At 36.6% G+C, this 22,925-nt stretch overlaps 1 protein-coding gene across 1 annotated transcript in view; it reads left to right on the top strand.

Annotated features, from left to right (window-relative positions):
* The window catches only part of ZC3H12B (zinc finger CCCH-type containing 12B), a 605,593-nt gene that overhangs the window by 408,095 nt on the left and 174,573 nt on the right, over window positions 1–22,925 (top strand). Inside the window, exon 3 of the mRNA XM_070784196.1 lies at window positions 18,596–18,760. The gene's annotated coding sequence lies outside the window, so the exon portion shown is untranslated. The remainder of the gene's footprint in view (window positions 1–18,595; window positions 18,761–22,925) is intronic.

Below are 22,925 nucleotides of genomic sequence, written 5' to 3'. Positions count from 1 at the left end.
TTTCTCCCGGCAATCTTGATTCCAGCTTGAGCTTCTTTCAGTCCAGCGTTTTTCATGATGTACACTGCATATAAATTAAATAAGCAGGGTGACAATATGCAGCCTTGACGTACTCCTTTTCCTTTTAAGAACCAGCCTGTTGTTCCATGTCCAGTTCTAACTGTTGCTTCCTGACCTGCACACAGGTTTCTCAAGAGGCAGGTCAGGTGCTCTGGTATTCCCATCTCTTGAAGAATTTTCCACAGTTTATTGTGATCCACACAGTCAAAGGTTTTGGCATAGTCAATAAAGCAGAAATAGATGTTTTTCTGGAACTCTTTGCTTTTTTGATGATCCAGTGGATGTTGGCAATTTGATCTCTGGTTCCTCTGCCTTTCCTAAAACCAGCTTGAACATCTGGAAGTTCATGGTTCATGCATTGCTGAAGCTTGGCTTGGAGAATTTTGAGAATTACTTTACTGGTGTGTGAGATGAGTGCAATTGCACAGTAGTTTGAGCATTCTTTAGCATTGCCTTTCTTTGGGATTGGAATGAAAACTGACCTTTTCCAGTCCTGTGGCCACTGCTGAATTTTCCAAATTTGCTGGTGTATTGATGCAGCACTTTCACAGCATCATCTTTCAGGATTTGAAATAGCTCAACTGGAATTCCATCACCTCCACTAGTTTTGTCCGTAGTGATGCTTTCTAAGGCCCACTTGACTTCACATTCCAGGATGTCTGGCTCTAGGTGAGTGATCACACCATCGTGATTATCTTGGTCATGAGGATCTTTTTTGTACAGTTCTTCTGTGTATCCCTGCCACCTCTTCTTAATATATTCTGCTTCTGTTAGGTCCGTATAATTTCAGTCCTTTATTGAGCCCATCTTTGCATGAAATGTTCCCTTGGCATCTCTAATTTTCTTGAAGAGATCTCTAGTCTTTGCCATTCTGTTGTTTTCCTCTATTTCTTTGCACTGATCAATGAGGAAGGCTTTCTTATTTCTTCTTGCTATTCTTTGGAACTCTGCATTCAGATGCTTATATCTTTCCTTTTCTCCTTTGCTTTTCACTTCTCTTCTTTTCATAGCTATTTGTAAGGCCTCCTCAGATAGCCATTTTGCTTTTTTGCATTTCTTTTCCATGAGTATGGTCTTGATCCCTGTCTTCTGTACAATGTCATGAACTTCCTTCCATAGTTCATCAGGCACTCTATTTATCAGATCTAGTCCCTTAAATCTATTTCTCACTCCCACTGTATAATCATAAGGAATTTGATTTAGGCCATACCTGAATGGTCTACTGGTTTTCAATACTTTCTTCAATTTAAGTCTGAATTTGGCAATAAGGAATTCATGATCTGAGCCACAGTCAGCTCCTGGTCTTGTTTTTGTTGACTGTATAGAGCTTCTCCATCTTTGGCTGCAAAGAATATAATCAATCTGATTTCAGTGTTGACCATCTAATGATGTCCATGTGTAGAGTCTTCTCTTGTGTTGTTGGAAGAGGGTGTTTGCTATGACCAGTGTGTTCTCTTGACAAAACTCTATTAGTCTTTGCCTTGCTTCATTCCGTATTCCAAGGCCAAATTTGCCTATTACTCAGGTGTTTCTTGACTTCCTACTTTTGCTTTCCAGTCCCCTATAATGAAAAGGACATCTCTTTTGGGTGTTAGTTCTAAAAGGTCTTGTAGATCTTCATAGAACTGTTCAACTTCAGCTTCTTCAGTGTTACTGGTTGGGGCATAGACTTGGATTACTGTGATATTGAATGATTTGCCTTGGAAATGAACAGAGATTATTCTGTCGTTTTTGAGATTGCATCCAAGTACTGCATTTCGGACTCTTTTGTTGACCATGATGGCCACTCCATTTCTTCTGAGGGATTCCTGCCCGCAGTAGTAGATATAATGGTCATCTGAGTTAAATTCACCCTTTCCAGTCCATTTCAGTTCACTGATTCTTAGAATGTCGACATTCACTCTTGCCATCTCTTGTTTGATCACTTCCAATTTGCCTTGATTCATGGACCTGACATTCCAGCTTCCTATGCAATATTGCTTTTTACAGCATTGGGCCTTGCTTCTATCACCAGTCACATCCACAGCTGGGTATTCTTTTTGCTTTGGCTCCATCCCTTCATTCTTTCTGGAGTTATTTCTCCACTGATCTCCAGTAGCATATTGGGCACCTACCGACCTGGGGAGTTCCTCTTTCAGTATCCTATCACTTTGCCTTTTCATACTGTTCATTGGGTTCTCAAGGCAAGAATACTGAAGTGGTTTGCCATTCCCTTCTCCAGTGGACCACATTCTGTCAGCCCTCTCCACCATGACCCGCCCATCTTGGGTGGCCCCATGGGCATGGCTTAATTTCACTGAGTTAGACAAGGCTGTGGTCCGTGTGATTAGATTGACTACTTTTCTGTGATTATCATTTCAGTGTGTCTGCACTCTGATGCCCTCTTGCAACACCTACCATCTTACTTGGTTTTCCCTCAGTCTGAGAGATTGAGAGTTTGAGTGGGCAATTGTTCAGAAAGACTCAAAAAATCATTGAGGGAATGATGGGATAAAATATTCTCTTCTAAATGCTAAAATAATTAAGAAAGATTATCAATAGAAATGATTTGACTATATGGACATTTGTGGTGCTGGAGGAGACGCTTGAGAGTCCCTTGGACTGCAAGGAGATGAAACCACTCAATCCTAAAGGAAATCAACCCTGAATATTCATTGGAAGGATTGATGCTGAAGCTGAAACTCCAATACTTTGACTACCTGAAGTGAGGTGCTGACTCATTGAAAAAGATCCTGATGCTGGAAAAGATTGAAGGCAGAAGGAGAAGGGGATGACAGAGGATGAGATGGTTGGGATGGCATCACTGACCCAATGGAAATGAGTTTGAGCAAACTATGGGAGATGGTGAAGGGCAGGGAAGCCTGGTGTGCTGCAGTCCATGGGGTCACAAAGAGCTGGCTCAGCTACTGAACAACAACAATCAATACAAATGCAGATCATTGTAACAAGGAAGTAGAAACATTAAAGAGGAACAAATCAAAAGTAGACAACTCAATTGCTGAGATAAAAAGCAAACTAAGAGCAATAAAGGGGCTTCCTAGGTGGCTCAGTTTTGAGGAATCCCCCTGCCAATGCAGGGGATGTGGCTTTGATCCCTGGGTTGGGAAGATCCTCTGGAGAAGAAAATGGCAAACCACTCTAGTATTCTTACCTGGAAAATACCATGGGCAAAGGAACCTGACAAGCTGCACTCCATGGGGTCGCAAAAGTGTCAGACACAACTTAGCAACTAAACAACAACAAAAAAGGCAATAAAGAGCAGAAAATAAGGCATAAAAATGAATAAGTGGTCCAGAAGACAGAATAATGGAAATCACCCAGTTAGAACAGCAGACAGAAAGACAAATGAAAAAAAGAAAAAAACATGAATGCAACATATGAGATCTATGGGATAATATAAACTGTGCCAACCTACATATAATAGTGTTCCCAGCTAGAAAAGAAAGAGAAAATTGTATAAAAATGTATTTGAAGAAATTATGGCCATAAACCTCCCAAACCCAAAGAAGAAAACAGTATTCAGAAACAGGAAGCACAGAAGTTCCCAAATAAAATGAATCCAAATAAACCTACAGCAAAACATATTATAATTAAAATAGTAAATTTAAAGGGAAAATTCCAAAGACAGTAATATAAATACAAATAGTCAATTACAATGGAACCCCCTCCATAAAGGTATCAGCTGATTTTTCTGAAAAAAAAAAAAAACTTTGCAGACTAGAAGAGAGTGACATGATATATTCAAAGTCCTGAAAGGGAAAAGCCTGCAAGCTAGGACAATCTAGCCAGTAAGATTATAATTTAGAATACAAAAAGATTTTAAAATTTTCTCAGACATGAAAAAACTAAAAGAATACACTAATACTAAACCTAATCTAAGAAATACTGAAAAGCTTTCTCTAAATAAAAGGAAACAGGAATCTATAGAAAAGGGAAAAACACAAAAGGAAAGGCAAATATATAAAAGGATTGAATATATCGTGTAAGCCAGTACATAGATTAAAAACATTGAAAATTTTGTAAAAGTGATTATAACTATAATTAATAGGAAAATAATAAACATGGAGATGTAAAATAAAACATCAAAATCACTAAATGTGGAGGAAGGGAGAAAAAATACAGATCTTTTAGAATGTGTCTGAACTTATGACTATCAGATTAAAGCAAGTAGATAGAGTCATGGGTCATCACATTTGAAACCAGGGTAACCATAAATCAAAAACATATAATAAATTCACAAAAAAAAGGAAAGGAAATCAGGCATAAAGTGAAAGAAAACTATCAAACCACAAAGGAAAAACAAAATGAAAAGATCAAAAAAGAACTACAAAATCAACTGGAAAATAAGGTTTAAAATGGCAATAAATATATACTTATCAATAAGTAAATATCAATGGAATAGATGCTGCATTGGAATATGTATAAATGTAGATTGGATTAAATTAAAAAAAAAAAAAAAGAACCTGTAATAGGCTGCTGACAAAAGATGGACTTTAAGGTGAAAGACCAACATAAATTGAAAGTGAGGGGGTTGGAAAAGATTTTTCATGCTAAGAGAAATAAGAAAGCAGGGGTAGCAATATTCATATTAGACAGAATAGAAGCATATCTGGGGCATCTTGCACTTTATACTGAAAAGCAACTCTGCTGTACTGGACAGAGCCTAAGACTTATTTTCCAAAGACAGTTAATTCAGCTTTAAAAATTTAGCTATGTAGCAAGTGCAAGTTATTTAACCTTATGAGGCTCAGCTTTTTCACCTGTGAAATGAAGAGGAGTAATGATGTTTGGACTAGTTATTGGCTCAATATGGTACAAACATTACATTCTAATCACTAGAAATATAATGAGGCAGAAACAATTGTGTTGTCTGAATTTTCTTCTCAGAGAGAGCATTATGTGAGAGGTTGGAAACAATACCTTAGTTGATGGTGGTGGTGAGTTGCAAAGGACAGGTTAGTATGGTTAAAGGAGAAGGTAGTTCTGATAGTTTGGGTATCAGATCTGAAGTGCCTGTAACATTAAAAGTACAGTTGATCCTTGTAATATGTGGGAGGTAGGGTTGCTTAACTTCAATACAGTAAAAAAAAAAAAAAAAAGTCAGCATATAACATAACTATTGGCCCACCATTTCCTTGGTTCCACATCTGTAGAACATTTCCTTGGTTCCACATCAAACAACCATGGATCATTTAATTATTTATTATGCAGTTTTGAAAAAAAAAAGAAAGAGTATAAGTGTACCCACATAATCAAATCCATGTTGTTCAAGTGTTAACTGTAATTGAGTTCAAGAATTTAATCTACATAAAGACAGGGACTGTATTTAGTAGGTACTCAATATCTATTTACATAAATAAATAAGTACATGCTGCCAGCAGTTCTTTTCTTTCCCCCATAGAACATCCAGTCTCACCTACAAATAAGCACTGAACAAGTGTTTAAAAGTCAGTTTGAAAATATGTCATATTATTAGCTTACTTAAAATACTCATATATCTCCATCTGAAATTGAAGCTAAAAGTACTTATCTCAAAGGATACTTGAGAAGATATAGTATGTAAGAAAGTGGCCAGCTTAGTGCCTAATAGTAGGCACTCAATAAATATTAGTTGCCTTCCATCCTGTATCGTTATAGAAAAAGACTCTATTCGGTTTTGCCATGAGGACTCACATTCCCCACTTTGATTCTTGTTTGATAATATACCTGCATGCTTACCTCAATCCCTTGGAAATCTCGCAGGAATAAGAGGCATTATATAATAATAAAGGTATTGATACAAAAAGAAGATATTAAACTCTTTAACATATATTCACCCAATATAAAAAGTCCTAAAACAAAACAATTCTAAGAGACATAAAGGGAAAAACTGATGGGAATACAAAGGAAGTAGGAGATTTTAATACCCCACTGACATCAATGAACAGTTCTTCTGGACAGAAAATTAATAAAGCAACAGAGATTGTAAATAACACAATAGAACAGTTTGGACTTACTTGATATCTACAAGATACTACATCCAAAAAACCCAGAATATACTTTTTTCAAGCTCACATAGAAAATTCATTAGGATAGACCACATACTAGGAAAGTTCTGAGAAAATGTGGTGCACTGGAGAAGGGAATGGCAAACCACCTCAGTATTCTTTCCTTGAGAACACCATGAAGAGTATGAAAAGGCAAAAAGATATGACATTGAAAGATGAACTCCCCAGGTCGGTAGGTTCCCAATATGATACGGAAGATCAGTGGAGAAATAACACCATAAAGAATGAAGAGACAGAACCAAAGCAAAAACAACACCCAGTTGTGGATGTTACTGGTGATGGAAGCAAGGTCCGATGCTGTAAAGAGCAATATTGCATAGGAACCTGGAATGTTAAGTCCATGAATCAAGGCAAATTGGAAGAGGTCCAACAGGAGATGGCAAGAGTGAACGTCAATATTTTAGGAATCAGTGAAATAAAATGGATTGGAATGGGTGAATTTAACTCAGATAACCATTATGTCTACTACTGTGTGCAAGAATCCCTTAGAAGAAATGGAGTAGCCATCATAGTAAACAGAAGAGTCTGAAATGCAGTACTAAGATATAATCTCAAAAACAGAATGATCTCTGTTAGTTTCCAAGGCAAACCATTCAATATCACAGTAATCCAAGTCTATGTCCTGATCAATAATACTGAAGAAGCTGAAATTGAACGGTTCTATGAAGACCTACAAGACCTTCTAGAACTAACATCCAAAAAGCATGTCCTTTTCATTATAAGGGACTGGAATGGAAAAGCAGGAAGTCAAGAAACACCTGGAGTAACAGGCAAATTTGGCTTTGGAGTACAGAATGAAGCAGAACAAAGACTAATAGAGTTTTGCCAAGAGAACGCACTGGTCATAGCAGACACTCTTTTCCAACAACACAATAGATGACTCTACATATGGACATCACCAGATGGTCAACACTGAAATTAGATTAATTATATTCTTTGCAACCAAAGGTGCAGAAGCAAAAACAAGTCAGTCAGCAAAAAACAGGACCAGGAGCTGACTGTGGCTCAGATCGCTAATTCCTTATTGCCAAATTCAGATTAAATTGAAGAAAGAGGGGAAAACCAATAGACCATTCAGGTATGACCTAAATAAAATCCCTTATAATTATACAATGGAAGTGAGAAATAGATTCAAGGGACTAGAACTGATAGAGTGCCTGATAAACTATGGACACAGGTTCATGATATTGTATAGGAGACAGGGATCAAGACCACCCCCAAGAAAAAGAAATGCAAAAAAGCAAAAAGGCTGCCTGAGGAGGCCTTAAAAATAGCTGTGAAAAGAAGTGTAAAGCAAAGGAGAAAAGGAAAGATATACACATTTGAATTCAGAGTTCCAAAGAATAGCAAGGAGAGATAAGAAAGCCTTCCTCAGTGATCAATGCAAAGAAATAGAGGAAAACAATAGAATGGGAAAGACTAGAGATCTCTGCAAGAAAATTAGAGACACCAAGGGAACATTTCATGCAGAGATGGGCTCGATAAAGGACAGAAATGGTATGGACCTAACAGAAGCAGAATATATTAAGAAGAGGTGGCAGGGATACACAGAAGAACTGTACAAAAAAGATCTTCATGTCCCAGATAATCACAATGGTGTGATCACTCACCTAGAGCCAGACATCCTGGAATGGAAAGTCAAGTGGGCCTTAGGAAGCATCACTATGAACAAAGCTATTGGAGGTGATGGAATTCCAGTTGAGCTATTTCAAATCCTGAAAGATGATGCTGTGAAAGTGCTGCACTCAATATGCCAGCAAATTTGGAAAACTCAGCAGTGGCTGAGTTTTGGATTTTCATTCCAATCCCAAAGAAAGACAATGCCAAAGAATGCTCAAACTACCACACAATTGCACTCATCTCACATGCTAGTAAAGTAATGCTCAAAATTCTCCAAGCCAGGATCCAACAGAATGTTAACTGTGAACTTCCAGATGTTCAAGCTGCTTTTAGAAAAGGCAGAGGAACCAGAGATCAAATTGCCATCATTTATCGGATCATGGAAAAAGCAAGAGAGTTCCAGAAAACCATCTATTTCTGCTTTATTTTCTATGTCAAAACCTTTGACTGCATGCGCTGCTGCTGCTAAGTCACTTCAGTCGTGTCCGAATCTGTGCGATCCCATAGACGGCAGCCCACCAGGCTCCCCCATCCCTGGAATTCTTCAAGCAAGAACACTGGAGTGTGTTGCCATTTCCTTCTCCAATGCATGAAAGTGAAAGTGAAGTCGTGTCCAACTCTTAGCGACCCCATGGACTGCAGCCTACCAGGCTCCTTGGTCCATGGGATTTTGCAGGCAAGAGTACTGGAGTGGTGTGCCATTGCCTTCTCCATTTGACTGCATGGATCACCACAAACTGGAAAATTCTTCAAGGGATGGGAATATCAGACCACCTGACCTGCCTCTTGAGAAATATGTATGCAGGTCAAGAAACAACAATTAGAACTGGACATGGAACAACAGACTGGTACCCAATAAGAAAAGGTGTACGTCAAGGCTGTATACTGTCACCCTGCTTATTTAACTTATATGCAGAGTACATCATGAGAAAATTGCCAGGAGAAATATCAGTATCCTCAGATATGCAGATGACACCACTCTTATGGCAGAAAGTGAAGAAGAACTAAAGAGCCTCTAGATGAAAGTGAAAGAGGAGAGTGAAAATGTTGGCTTAAAGCTCAACATTCAGAAAACTAAGATCATGGCATCTGCTCCCACCACTTCATGGCAAATAGATGAAAAACAGTGAAAACAGTAGCAGACTTTATTTTGGGGGACTGCAAAATCACTGCAGATGGTGATTGCAGCCATGAAATTAAAAGACACTTGCTACTTGGAAGAAAAGTTATGACCAACCTAGATAGAATATTAAAAAGCAGACACATTACTTTGACAAAAAAGGTCCGTCTAGTCAAGGCTATGGTTTGTCCAGTAGTTTTGTATGGATGTGTGAGTTGGACTATAAAGAAAGCTGAGCTGAAGAATTGATGGTTTTGAACTGTGGTGTTGGAAAAGACCCTTGAGAATCCCTTGGACTACCTACAAGAGACTCACTTCACATCTAAAGGCATACACAGATGGAAAGTGAGGGAATGCAGAAAGTCCATAAATGGATGAGTAAAGAGATGTTGCATATGTGAATATATGTGTATATGTGTGTGTATACATACAAATATACATATTTATATACATATACATATACATATATATATATATATATATATATATATATATATATATGTCAGAGAAGGTAATGGCACCCCACTCCAGTACTCTTGCCTGCAAAATCCCATGGACCAAGGAGCCTGGTAGGCTGCAGTCCATGGGGTCACTAAGAGTTGAACACAACTGAGTGACTTCACTTTCACTTTTCACTTTCATACATTGGAGAAGGAAATGGCAACCCACTCCAGTGTTCTTGCCTGGAGAATTCCAGGGATGGGGGAGCCTGGTGGGCTTCCATCTATGGGGTCACACAGAGTCGGACATGACTGAGGTGACTTAGCAGTAGCAGAAAATATATATATACACACATAGATATATAGGCATGTGCACACACAATGGAATAGTACACAGCCATAAAAAAGAATGAAATTTTGCCTTTTGTGACAACATGGATGGACCTGAAAGTTATTAATTATACCTAGTGAAATGCTAGAGAAAGATATATATCTTATGATTGCACTTAGAAGTGAAATCTCTGAAACAAAGTAGAAGAATAGGCATAACAACAGAAACAGACTCATACACACAGGGAGAAAAAAAAAAAAAAAAAACACCTGGTGATTGCCAGAGGGAATGGATGTATGAGGATGAAGGGAAATGTTGAGGAGATTAAGAGGTGCCAATTTGGACTTCCTTTGTCGTCCAGTGGTTAACAATTCACCTGCCAATGTAGGAGACATGATTTCTATTCCTGCTCTGGGAAGATTCCACATGTGATGGAACAGCTATACCCATGTACCACATCTACTAAGCCTGCAATGCCCTGGAGTCTATAGTCTGAAACAAGAGAAGCCACCTCAATTAGAAGCCCACACATTGAGTTAGAGAGCAGGCCCCACTCTCTGCAACTAGAGAGCAGGCCCCACACAGAAATGGAAACGTAGAGCAGACAAAAATTAATTAATTAATTATATTTAAAAGAGGTACCAACTTAGAGTTATAAAATAATTATCACAGGGATATAATGTATAGCATAGAGCATATAGTCAATAATATTGTAATAATGCATATGTGACAGTAATTAGACTTATAGTGGCAATTATTTTATAATGTGAAAAATATAGAAAAGCTATACTGTACATCTGAAACTAATATAATATTGTAAATCAGTTATATTTCACTAAAATGTGAAAAAATCTCACTGGCAATAAAAAATAAAATACAATATAAGTAAATAAAAACACAAAGGATGCTTTAAAAAAAAAACAAAAACCTGGAGACTTACTACCTGATTTTAAGATTTACTATAAAGCTTCAGTAAGGAATATAGTGAAAGTAAATCAATGGTGAAAGTAAGTCAATAGGACAGATTAAAGAGTACAGAAACAGATCCTCCTATTGATTCTTTCTATAAAGATGCAAAGTCTATTTAAGGAAAAAAAGACAAATCTCAACACAAGTTGCTGAAATAACCGAACATCTATATGCAAAACAAAACAAAAAACTAAAGAAAAGAACACTGACTCTTTTGTTTATACCATAAATGAAAATGTAAATTCTAAAAATGTAAGACTTCAGCAAGGAGAAATCTTTTGATAAAATCTTTGGGCTAGGGAAAGATTTCTAAGAAGTATCAGCAAAAGCTCAACTATAAAAGAAAAAAAACTGATAAACTGAACTTTTTTAAACTTAAGAACTTCTGCTCTTCAAAAGACACTATGATGAGAATGAAAATACAAGCCACAGACTGACTGAAGATATTCACATAACTTATAAAGAACTTAGGCATGAAATACATAAGGAATTATTTAACTTATATGCAGAGTACATCATGAGAAAAGCTGGGCTTGAAGAAGCACAAGCTGGAATCAAGATTGCCGGGAGAAATATCAATAACCTCAGATATGCAAATAACACCACCCTTATGGCAGAAAGTGAAGAGGAACTAAAAAGCCTCTTGATGAAGGTGAAAGAGGAGAGTGAAAAAGTCGGCTTAAAGCTCAACATTCAGAAAACTGAGATCATGGCATCTGGTCCAATCACTTCAGGGGAAATAGATGGGGAAACAGTGGAAACAGTGTCAGACTTTATTTTTGGGGGCTCCAAAATCACTGCAGATGGTGACTGCAGCCATGAAATTAAAAGCCACTTACTCCTTGGAAGGAAAGTTATGACCAACCTAGATAGCATATTCAAAAGAGAGACATTACTTTGCCAACAAAGGTCCGTCTAGTCAAGGCTATGGTTTTTCCAGTGGTCATGTATGGATGTGAGAGTTGGACTATGAAGAAAGCTGAGCGCCAAAGAATCGATGCTTTTGAACTGTGGTGTTGGAGAAGACTCTTGAGAGTCCCTTGGACTGCAAAGAGATCCAACCAGTCCATTCTGAAGGAGATCAGCCCTGGGATTTCTTTGGAAGGAATGATGCTAAAGCTGAAACTCCAATACTTTGGCCACCTCTTGGGAAGAGTTGACTCATTGGAAAAGACTCTGATGCTGGGAGGGATTGGGGGCAGGAGGAGAAGGGGACGACAGAGGTTGAGATGGCTGGATGGCATCACTGACTCATTGGACGTGAGTGTGGGTGAACTCCAGGAGTTGGTGATGGACAGGGAGGCCTGGCGTGCTGCAATTCATGGGGTTGCAGAGTCGGACATGACTGAGCGACTGAACTGAACTGAATGGTTGCACAGCTATGTAATATATACTAAAATTCACTGAATTTTATACTTTAAATGATTGAATTGTATGATATGTGAATGATTTCTTAATAAACTGTTCCTTAAAAGCTCTGTAATTCCATATTTATTTCATATTCATTTCCCTGGTGGCTCAGGTGGTAAAGAATCTGCCTGCAATGCAGAAGAACCAGATTTGATCTGTGGGTCTTGAAGATCCCATGGAGAAAGGAATGCTAGCCACTCCAGTTTTATTGCCTGGAGAAATCCATGGACTGAGGAGCCTGGTGGGCTACAGCCAATGGGGTCACAAAGAGTTAGACACGATTGACTGACTAACACTGTCACTTTTACTTTTTTAGTATATATAGCAGTATTTTCTAATTGTTAATAAACCATCATTTTAAAAAACTATGAAACTAAATATTGTATATAGTTCAAATGTAAGAATGTTTCATCATGTCAAATGTAAATAAATATAAATTTACATAATATATAAATGTTAAATACATTTATCAGCCTGATATAAACCATTGGCATATACTTTCAATGAAAATATAGTACTATTCAACATGGGGGATATATATAATGTTTTATAATAACTGTAAATGGTAAATAATCATTAAAATTTATAAAAATTAAAAATTAAAATGACATCAAAACAAGACAAAGTGAAAAGAATTTTTAAATGTAATTAAACTAAAAATGACTGAATTGCTTGCAGGATTGTTGGGGATTTTAAGTGAAATAATGTGCAGGGTTGTCTGACACAGTGCTTTCTACTTATAAATTCTGAACTTTCTTTAAAAGAATTAAATATACTACTATCCAAATATAAAATGAATACTGTGTGTCAACTAGAGAAAAGTTAATTATAAATGAAGGAAAAGTAATGTTTAATTTTTTTAGAATGTACTGTCTTAAGAAAAAAGCTAGATGTTTCTGAGTTGAGTGTAGTTTTACATTCTTATAAAATTGTTTATTTTGCCCACCAGCAAAAATAAGTTCCTTCAGATTCTATATTGATTGTGTAGTAGGAAGGGTATATTTCTAAGTGAACTCCAATTATTTCAAACTGTGCCCTTTATCCTAACACTTATGAATATCTTTTCGAACATATCTATTTTTAGGCACAATCCAAATGTTGCTTTGCTCATGTACTTTCCGTTTTGGTTTTTTGAGGATCTTTGGTTTGCTTTCATTATTATTATTTTTATCATTTGATTTCATCATGTATAAATTGAGATGGTAGTGCAGACCTCCCATTATCTATAGTAATAGTTTTAGATTTATAGTTCCCCCCCACCACTGGTTTGTAAAATCTTTGAATTAAAGTATGATCTACTCTTGCCTTAAAAAAAAATACCTTTTAAAAAGGGTAAAATATATGAAAAGACACTTCACCATAAAAGAAACAGCAGTTTCAAATAAGCAAAGGGCTAGATGTTCAATATCATTAATCATTAGAGAAATTCAAATTAAAACCACAATGAAAATTACTACATATCAATTAGAATGATTAATTTTTTTAAAAAATAAAACATAACCATGCCAGTTACACTCATTTCACATGCTACCAAGGTAATGCTCAAAATCCTTCAAGCTATGCTTCAAAAGTATGTGAACTGAGAACTTCCAGACATACAAGTTGAATTTAGAAAAGGAAGAGGCACTAGAGATCAAATTTGCCAAACTTCGTTGGGTCATAGAAAAGGAAAAGAATTCCAGAAAGCCAACTAGTTCTGCTTCATTGACTATGCTAAAGCCTTTGACTGTGTGGATCACAACAAACTGTGGAAAATTCTTAAAGAGTTGGAAATACCAGATCATCTTACCTGCCTCCTGAGAAACCTGTATGCAGATCAAGATGCAACAGTCAGAACCAGAGATGGAACAATGGACTAGTTCTAAATTTAGAAAGGAGTACGTCAAGGATGTATTTTGTCACTCTGCTTATTTAACTTATACGTAGAGTACATTATGCGAAATACCAGGCTGGTGAACCACAAGCTGAAATCCAGATTTCCTGGAGAAATATCAGTAACCTCAGATATGCAGATGACACCACCCTAATGGCAGAAATCAAAGAACTAAAGTGCCTCTTGATGAAGGTGAAAGAAGAGAGTGAAAAAGCTGGCTTAAAACTCAACATTCAAAAAACTAAGATCATGGCATTTGATCCCATCACTTCATGACAGATAGATGGGGAAAAAACTTAGGTAATGGAGAAAATAATATTTACCTTTTTAAAGTGAATATGTTGGTTCTAAAACTCAAGTGAGATAAATATTGGGGATTTTTATGTTTTATTTTTATTCACTTTTTAACTTTTTTGTGATTGAATCTATGAAAATATATTTTCTTAAAATTTAAATTATTTGCTCTAATTTTTTGCATATTAAAGAAGGCTGTATAGCCTGAGGGCTTCTTTAAGTGCTAAGTAACAATTGATAATTTGACATTCTTGGAAAGTGATATGTGTTTGATAAAAGGTGGTGAGTATATCATCAGAACAGTTTACTTTTAGCACATCAACAATATTTATGCTCAGTCTTTGAATCCTATTGCTTGACTTCTGGACTTAAGAGATTTGAGGCATTAAAATATCCAGTCCATCTGTTACACTTGCATGGCCAAACTCAAAGTCTTCCAATTAGAACATATATATATATATATTTAGGAGAAAACATGGTTACCACTTATTCATGCAAGTTGGGCTCCAAAACTGTGCAGATTTCATCTTTTTTGTTTTATTTAGCAATATTTGTGTAAGAACATATAACAAACTGTACAAATCTAATTCCAGATTAAGAAAATACACAAAAGTAAGTCAATCACTGGCCTACTTAACAGTCTCTTATTAGAAAGATCTGTTGGGCTCTTATTGGCTTAACCTAAATTAATGGTTTACTATATATGGACTGTCTATTACAATGATATGTTCCTCAATATATGTTGATATCTATCTATTTATCTATATGTAAATATATGTGTGTGTGTGTGTGTGTGTACATAAGGCTTCCCCGATGGTAAAAAATCCATCTGCAATGCAGGAGACATATGAGACATGGGTTCAACCCCTGGGTTGGAAAGATCCCTGGGAGGAGGCCATGGCAACCCACTCCAGTATTCTTGTTTGGAGAATCTCATGGACAGAACAGCCTGGTGAGCTGCAGTCCATAGGGTTGCAAAGAGCAGACGTGACTGAAGCAACTGAGCACACATACATATTTGTATATGCATATGTAAAAATATATATTTGAGCAAAGGAAAGGTTTTTTTTTTTTTTCCATCAAGGGAAAAAAATTGGTTTCTGACTCATCAGCTGCACAAAGGGAAATGATTCTTCTTTCCAAATGGTAAGAAATAGGAAACAAGTCTACAATTTGACTGCTTTTTTTTTTTTTTTTGAAATTTTCTTTTTTTTAATGATTCTTTTTTTTAAATTTATTATTATTATTATTATTTTTTACTTTACAATGAGGTACCACTTCACGCCAGTCAGAATGGCTGCGATCCAAAAGTCTACAAGCAATAAATGCTGGAGAGGGTGTGGAGAAAAGGGAAGCCTCTTACACTGTTGGTGGGAATGCAAACTAGTACAGCCACTATGGAGAACAGTGTGGAGATTCCTTAAAAAACTGGAAATAGAACTGCCATACGACCAGCAGTCCCATTGCTGGGCATACACACTGAGGAAACCAGAATTGACTGCTTTTTCTAATAGAGACTTGTTTTTTTCTTGTGGGGGTCATCTGTTCTAATATGTAGCCCTTTAACTTACTCATGGAATTTGGAAAATTCTTGTGATTCTGTTGTATATATATTTGTTCTTTGCTATTGTTTGATCATGTTTATTTTGATTTGATTTTCTTTCTGTCTCCCTCCCAATGCCTCTCTCTCTTCAGTCAGACCATTGTGAAGATTAGATTTCTGGAAAGCTAGCAAAGACTGACATGCTTTCTTAACCTTCTTTACCACCTTCTGTACTCTAGAAAGATTTTATTCTGAGGGATATATGTAGTTAATAGTCACCAATTGTGCTTCTTAACCCACTACAAGAAATTAGCTTAAATAGCCAAGTTGCAACATACTACTGCTTCTTTTAAGGACCATGAGTTTCACAGATGGCACTTGGAAGTATGCCATGTATCTCGTTCATCCTGGGCACACAGGAAAGTAGACGAGTAACAGCTCCTCTAAGACGTATATCCACGTTTGCATGAATAACGATTACTTGTGCTTCAAAACATTGCTTCCTATCTCAGTTGCCTAAAAGATGACAGTCACGTCAAGGATATAGCTACTATTCAGTAATGAAGAGAAACAGAAAAGCTTGGAATGTGGTGGAAATGCTTTCTTCCTTGGGGATTTTGTGAGCAATTTAGCATATATTTGTGGGGCATCTATTACATGTGAGGCTCAGCACAGGGAACTTAGGGATGAATAAAAATCACCCTGTCTTCAAGAAACAGCATAGGAGAATGAAAGCTACTAAGAACATCCTTTTTAGTGTCCTTCTAGATTCCAGAGGCAGACTGTGAGCTTTTTTTTTTTTTTTTGGCTACCCACAAATGTAGTATTATTAAATCTCTAAATCATCAAACTGTAAAATCAGAAGGGGCAAATGTGGGTAAACAAGGTCGATCCTTTTATCATCATAACTGTGGCAACAGGGAGCTACACCTAACAACATATTTGCTGGTAGGGCCAGCTCAAATGCCAGCACCTCATGAGAATATATTTTCCCACAAATAGGTGATATCAGGTTACTGCTTGCAGTAACCCTAAGATCCTGATAACATACACAAGAGTTATCAATCCAAGAACAGTGTCTCACTCTTAAACATATTTCATATCTTATAAAGTTTTGGGGCTTATTTGAATAAATCTACAATACATGCCATTTTCTTGAAATTCATATATGTCCAAATGAAATGTTAAATATATTCTCTAATGATTTGAGCTTAAATATTATTACAGTTTCTCATATATTGACTTTAAATTGATTTTTTTTTTTTTACCTATCAGATCCCTAAGTCAATGACTAATGACTGCATGACTATTCATACAGTAACCAAAATTTCCAAGACATTCTAAATTTCAAAGTTTATTTCCTAGTAGCCTTAAAAACCATAACAGTGTCCCAGGAAGTCTCAGTTTTTCAAATCAAAGTTACATCTCTTGGATTGCATCTGGCACCCAGAAGTAATACAAAAACATTATTTATCAGATTTTATGGCCTGATTTGGAGCTTGAAAAATATATTCACACACACTATTCATATTCAGGAAATGGGAAAATACACAAAGTTAGGAAGTGAGGATAGTGATAATAATATCCACAAACCTTTGTCAGACCATACGTGGTTCTTGGTTTAATGATCTCGTAGATGAGAAACATGTTTTGAACTACTTAAAATTGTTTTTGTTGTTTTAGTCGCTAAGTTGTATCTGACTCTTTGCAACTCCATGGACTGTAGCCCACCAGGCTCCTCTGTCTCTGGGATTTACTAGGCAAGAATACTGGAATGGGTTGCCATTTTCCTTCTCCAGGAGATCTTCCCGACCCAGGAATAGAAGCCATGTCTACTGAATTGGCAGGTGGATTCTTTACTGCTGAGCCACCAGGGGAGCCCCTACTTGAAATTAGAAGATGGTGGCTCAGATGGTAAAGAATCTGTCTGTAATTAGGAGACCTGGGTTTGAACCCTGGGTTGGGAAGATCCCCTGAAGAAAGGAATGGCTACCCACTCCAGTATTCTTGCCTGGAGAATTCCATGGACAGAGGAGCCTGGCAGGCTACAGTCCATGGGGTAGCAAAGAGTCAGACATGACTGAGCAACTAACACTTTCACTTCACTTTCAATTTGCTATTAGTGTAATGATTTAGCATTTCAAATTTTCCAAAAAGATTATTAATTAATTTCTTTTGAGGTGAGGTAGAAGGAAATAGGTAGAAGTTTCAAAACTAGTCTTATCCAAGTGTTTTTCTTATTTTTGTCAACTTTATAAATTGCATCTGTGTCTTTTTGCTAATTGGACTGTGAGTCAACTGAAAGATAGAAAAGCTCTTCAAGGTAGAAATTTGATATACTTTGAGTCATTAGGAAATTAATGTTTATTCTAAATTGTAATCCTCTAAGATTTATTATCTTATTTTGTTTTGTGGGGATTAATAACAAGAGGATATAGTCATACCTAATCTGCAAATTGTACATAAGCTCTATCTGGAAACATTCTGTTGAAACATTCAATGAAAAGTCTACATAAAGTAGTTTTTTTTTTTTTTAATCACTCTGCATGTATGATTTTCCTTTTTAAATATATGTGTGTGCACATGTGTGTATATAATTCAGCTACTTTTTTTTTAAAGTTTGAGTCTTATCCACAGTCATGAGATGAGCTCTGTAGACCTGTGTAAGATTCTGAATGTCAATATATATGAGAGTAAAAGAGTGCTATGCCTCAGAGTAGCAGTTATTGAAAAGAACTATAAACCTTTGAGATCCAAATCTCTTGCTGCCCTGACTATAGTACTGAACTTTAAAAGTGTAAAATGTGTTTCAGAGGATAACTTATTGAGTTCTCAGCATAGATTTGCCTTCTGCTCATGTAAGTCTATTGGAATCTCCCTTTCCTAAGGCTTTGAACTCGACATTCCTGCCTCAGCAACAGAGGATAAAAGCCATGGTGTAATGGATAAGCCACACAAGTAAGAAATACTGATGTGGACTACATGCTTCCAAAGAAGAATTGAGCTTCCGGAGAATCTGTGTCAGATATTGTTAATGTCTAAGATGTTAAGAGGTGAGTGCTTTGGTGCTTATTGTTGTTGGGGTGAGTGTATGTGTTGGAAAGAATATTATCATGCTCTGTATAAGAAGCTGAGATGATTTTTATAAGAAAGTTAACCTTTCAGAAATGTTGAGCCATCAAAATAATAGTGAAAACTTGAAGAACACAGCTAAAAGGATTATCTTCTTAGCTTGAAGAAAGTAGGCTTTTGCAATAGGAAATCACCATAGGAGGGAGCAAGAGGAGGGAGTGAGAGTAAAGGGACTATCATTTATTGAGCTTTGTCAAGTACCAAGAGCTTTACATATGCTATCTCATTTAATCCTCATAACAATCTAACAGTCTACATACTATGACCATCTCTACTTTACACATAGAAAACAGTCTTGAACAGATTACTTGACTTGCCTAAGGTCATGTAATTATTAAATTCTGGGTTGTGTTTTAGGTCCAGGTCTCTCTGACTTGTAACACTGAATTTAAATAGGAATAAATATCTAAGAGAAAACTATGCCTTTATCATTTCATGGTTTGCTCATGAAGAATTGTACCTCTACTTAATTTTAGTTTTCCAGGAAAGTTTTTCACATAGTATATTCAAAAACTGCTTCAGCAATTCAAATATATGCAACCAAAGAAAAGCTAGCACTACAGAAAGAAGCAATCATTCTCAGTAGTGAAAAAGCCATGACTATGACTTTTTCCTTTTTTCTTCTGAATTTTTTCCATAGATTATGTAAATAGAAACCAAATTTTCCAGAGCAAATATGTCCTTTTGTGTGTAGAAATTAAGACTTCCACTCTGAGATATTTTTATTTAGCTAAAGCAACAGTGCAGTTTGTTCTGACTGAATCTAGATTTGTGTCACATACTTTTGGACACTTGATCAGTCTAATGAATTTAAAGCTCTTTTATTTTTATAATTTATAAATGTTTATGTAGTTTCAGAGAGGTGGAAATATTTGTCTATTTTAAATTACAACCTTTTAGAACTTTTTCCACATGTATTCATTAACTTTTAATTGCATCTTTAATAATATTTTCAGAATTTATTAAGTATGCCAAAGTTATAGACAACTATGGTATATGGGCAAGATATTTTTATTTGAAGACAGAATTTGAATGGAAAGTTCTCCCTCTTATTTACCATGTAACTTTGAGTAATTCATTTAATCTATCTGAGTCTCAATTTTCTCATTTGTAATACAGGAATAATAATCACTACCTCATGTAGTTGTGAGAATAATTTGAGGTAATAAATGTAAATGTACTTTGTAGATAATAAACTTCTATGGCAGTGCGAGGGTTAAAGGAATCAGATGAACACTAAAGGAACAGTTATCACCAGCTAGTTGGTAACATTTTCTCTTTGTTGCTCCCAAAAAGTCCAAGATATGAATATCCCTGAGAAAGAATAGCATGCCCTTCAGCTGGATCACATTTCTTGACTTTCCTACCTATTGATCCAGCATCTATTCAGTAGTTGCCAATAAACTAGCAGGAAGATTTTCAATATGTATGGAAGAATTGCCTCCTAGGTTATCTTCTTCATGTAAAGTGATTGTTCCTCTAGGAGAATCCTGGCTAACAATGCATATTAATATCTTGATTCAGGGAAATAAAGGGAAATTTGAGGATGGACAGTAGTTTCATAACAAAACTTAAACACCATTGCAATGAAGAATGGCCCTAGCCTGGAAGAAAGGGACCAGAATTCCAATTTTGGTGTTGCTACTAATTTCATAACCTAAGGCAAGTACCTTTCCATCATGGATTCAAAGCTCCTCTCTACACAGTGATGAACCAGATTAGCTCTAAAGTTTATTTCAACATTGATATTCTGTGATCCTATTTTTAATTAGAATAAAAATATTGAAATTGTATAGATTTTAGGATGCATTTTATACCTCAAAAGGAAAAGAACAATTACACAAACTGTTTCTGCATTGTTATAATAAACATTCAATTGCATTAGTAGATTTATTGGGGTATAATTAATGCAAACTTTTACATTTTAAAAGTATCTTAATACATAACATCTCATTTGAGCCTCAAAATAATGGCATTTCATGATTTATTCTCACATAATTAATTCAGAAAATGAGCCTCAGAAGTTTGCACAAAATCAGATAGCTATTAGAGGAGGGCATGGCAACCCACCCAAGTACGCTTGTCTGGAGATCCCCATGGACAAAGGAGCCTGGGGTTGCAAAGAATTGAATACGACTGAGCGACTGAGCACAGCACACATATAGCTATTATATGACAGATCCAGAAATCCAACTCTGGTCTGTCTGTCTCTAAGTCAAATCTTTTTTCACTACACCAAGCTGTCTCAGGTCAGTTCAGTTGCTCAGTCATGTCTGACTATCTGCGATCCCATGGAATGCAGCACACCAGACTTCCCTGTCCATAAACAATTCCCGGAGCTTGCTCAAACTCATGTCCAACGAGGTGATGATGCCATCCAGCCATCTCATCCTCTGCCGTCCCCTTCTCCTCCTGCCTTCAACCATTCCCAGCATCAGAGTCTTATCAAATGAGTCAGTTCTTCCCATCAGGTGGCCAAAGTATTGGAGGGTAGCTTTAGCATCAGTCCTTCCAATGAATACCCAAGACTGATTTTACTCAGAATTGACTGGTTTGATCTCCTTGCAGTCCAAAGAACTCTCTAGAGTCTTCTCCAACACCAGAGTTCAAAAGCATCAATTCTTTGGTGCTCAGCTTTCTTTATAGTCCAACTCTCATACCCATAAATGACTACTGGAAAAGCCACAGCTTTGACTAGACGGACCTTTGTTAGCAAAGTAATGTATCTTCTTTTTAATATGCTGTCTTGTTTGGTCATATCTTTTCTTCCAAGGACCAAGGATCTTTTAATTTCATGGCTGCAGTCACCATCTGCAGTGATTTTGGAGCCCCTCAAAAATACAGTCTGTCACTTTTTCCTTTGTTTCACCATTTGTTTGACATGAAATGATGGGACCAGATGCCATGATCTTAGATTTTTAAGTGATGAGCTTTAAGTGATCATTTTCACTCTCCTCTTTCACTTTCATCAAGAGGCTCTTTAGTTCTTCTTCGCCTTCTGCCATAAGGGTGGTGTCACCTGTGTATCTGATGGTATTGATATTTCTCCCAGCAATCTTGATTCCAGCTTGTGCTTCATCCAGCCCAGTATTTTGCATGATCTACTCTGCATGTAAGTTAAATAAGCAGGGTGACAACATACAGTCTTGACATACTCCTTTCTCAATTTGGAACCAGCCTTGTTCCATGTCCAGTTCTAACTGTTGCTTCTTAACCTGCAAACAGATTTCTCAGGAGGCAGGTAAGGTGGTCTGGAATTCCCATCTCTTTAAGAATTTTCCACACTTTGTTGTGATCCACACAAAGGCTTTGGCATAGTCAATAAAGCAGAAGTAGATGTTTCTTCTGAAATTCTCTTGCTTTTTTGATGATTCAATGGATGTTGGCAGTTTGATCTCTGGTTCCTCTGCCTTTTCTAAATCCAGCTTTAACATCTGGAAATTCATGGTTCATGTATTGCTGAAGCCTGGCTTGGAGAATTTTTAGCATTACTTTGCTAGCATGTGAGATGAATGCAATTGTAGGGTAGTTTGAAGATTCTTTAGCATTGCCTTTCTTTGGGATTGCAATGAGAACTATTGACCTTTTACACTCCTGTGGACACTGCTGAGTTTTCCAAATTTGCTGGCATGTTAACATGTCCAGCACTTTAACAGCCTCAGCTTTTAGGATTTGAAATAGCTCAATTGGAATCACATCACCTCCACTAGCTTTCTTCGTAGTGATGCTTCCTAAGGCTCACTTGACTTTGCATTCCAGGATGTATAGCTATATGTGAGTGATCACACCATCATGGTTATCTGGGTCATGAAGATCTTTTTTGTACAGTTCTGTGTATTCTTGCAATCGCTTCTTAGTATCTTCTACTTCTGTTAGGTCCATATCATTTCTGTCCTTTATTGTGCCCATCTTTGCATGAAATGTTCCCTTGGTATCTCTAATTTTCTTGAAGCAATCTCTAGTCTTTCCCATTCTGTTGTTTCCCTGTATTTCTTTGCATTGGTCACTGAGGAAAACTTTCTTATCTCTCCTTCCTAATCTTTGAAACTCTGCATTCAGATGGGTATAGCTTTCCTTTTCTCCTTT

This window comes from Bos indicus, chromosome X, assembly GCF_029378745.1.
Source record: "Bos indicus isolate NIAB-ARS_2022 breed Sahiwal x Tharparkar chromosome X, NIAB-ARS_B.indTharparkar_mat_pri_1.0, whole genome shotgun sequence".
Lineage (NCBI taxonomy): Eukaryota > Metazoa > Chordata > Mammalia > Artiodactyla > Bovidae > Bos > Bos indicus.
Note: the sequence above shows the minus strand (reverse complement) of the source record. Positions and strands in the feature narration are given on the sequence as shown.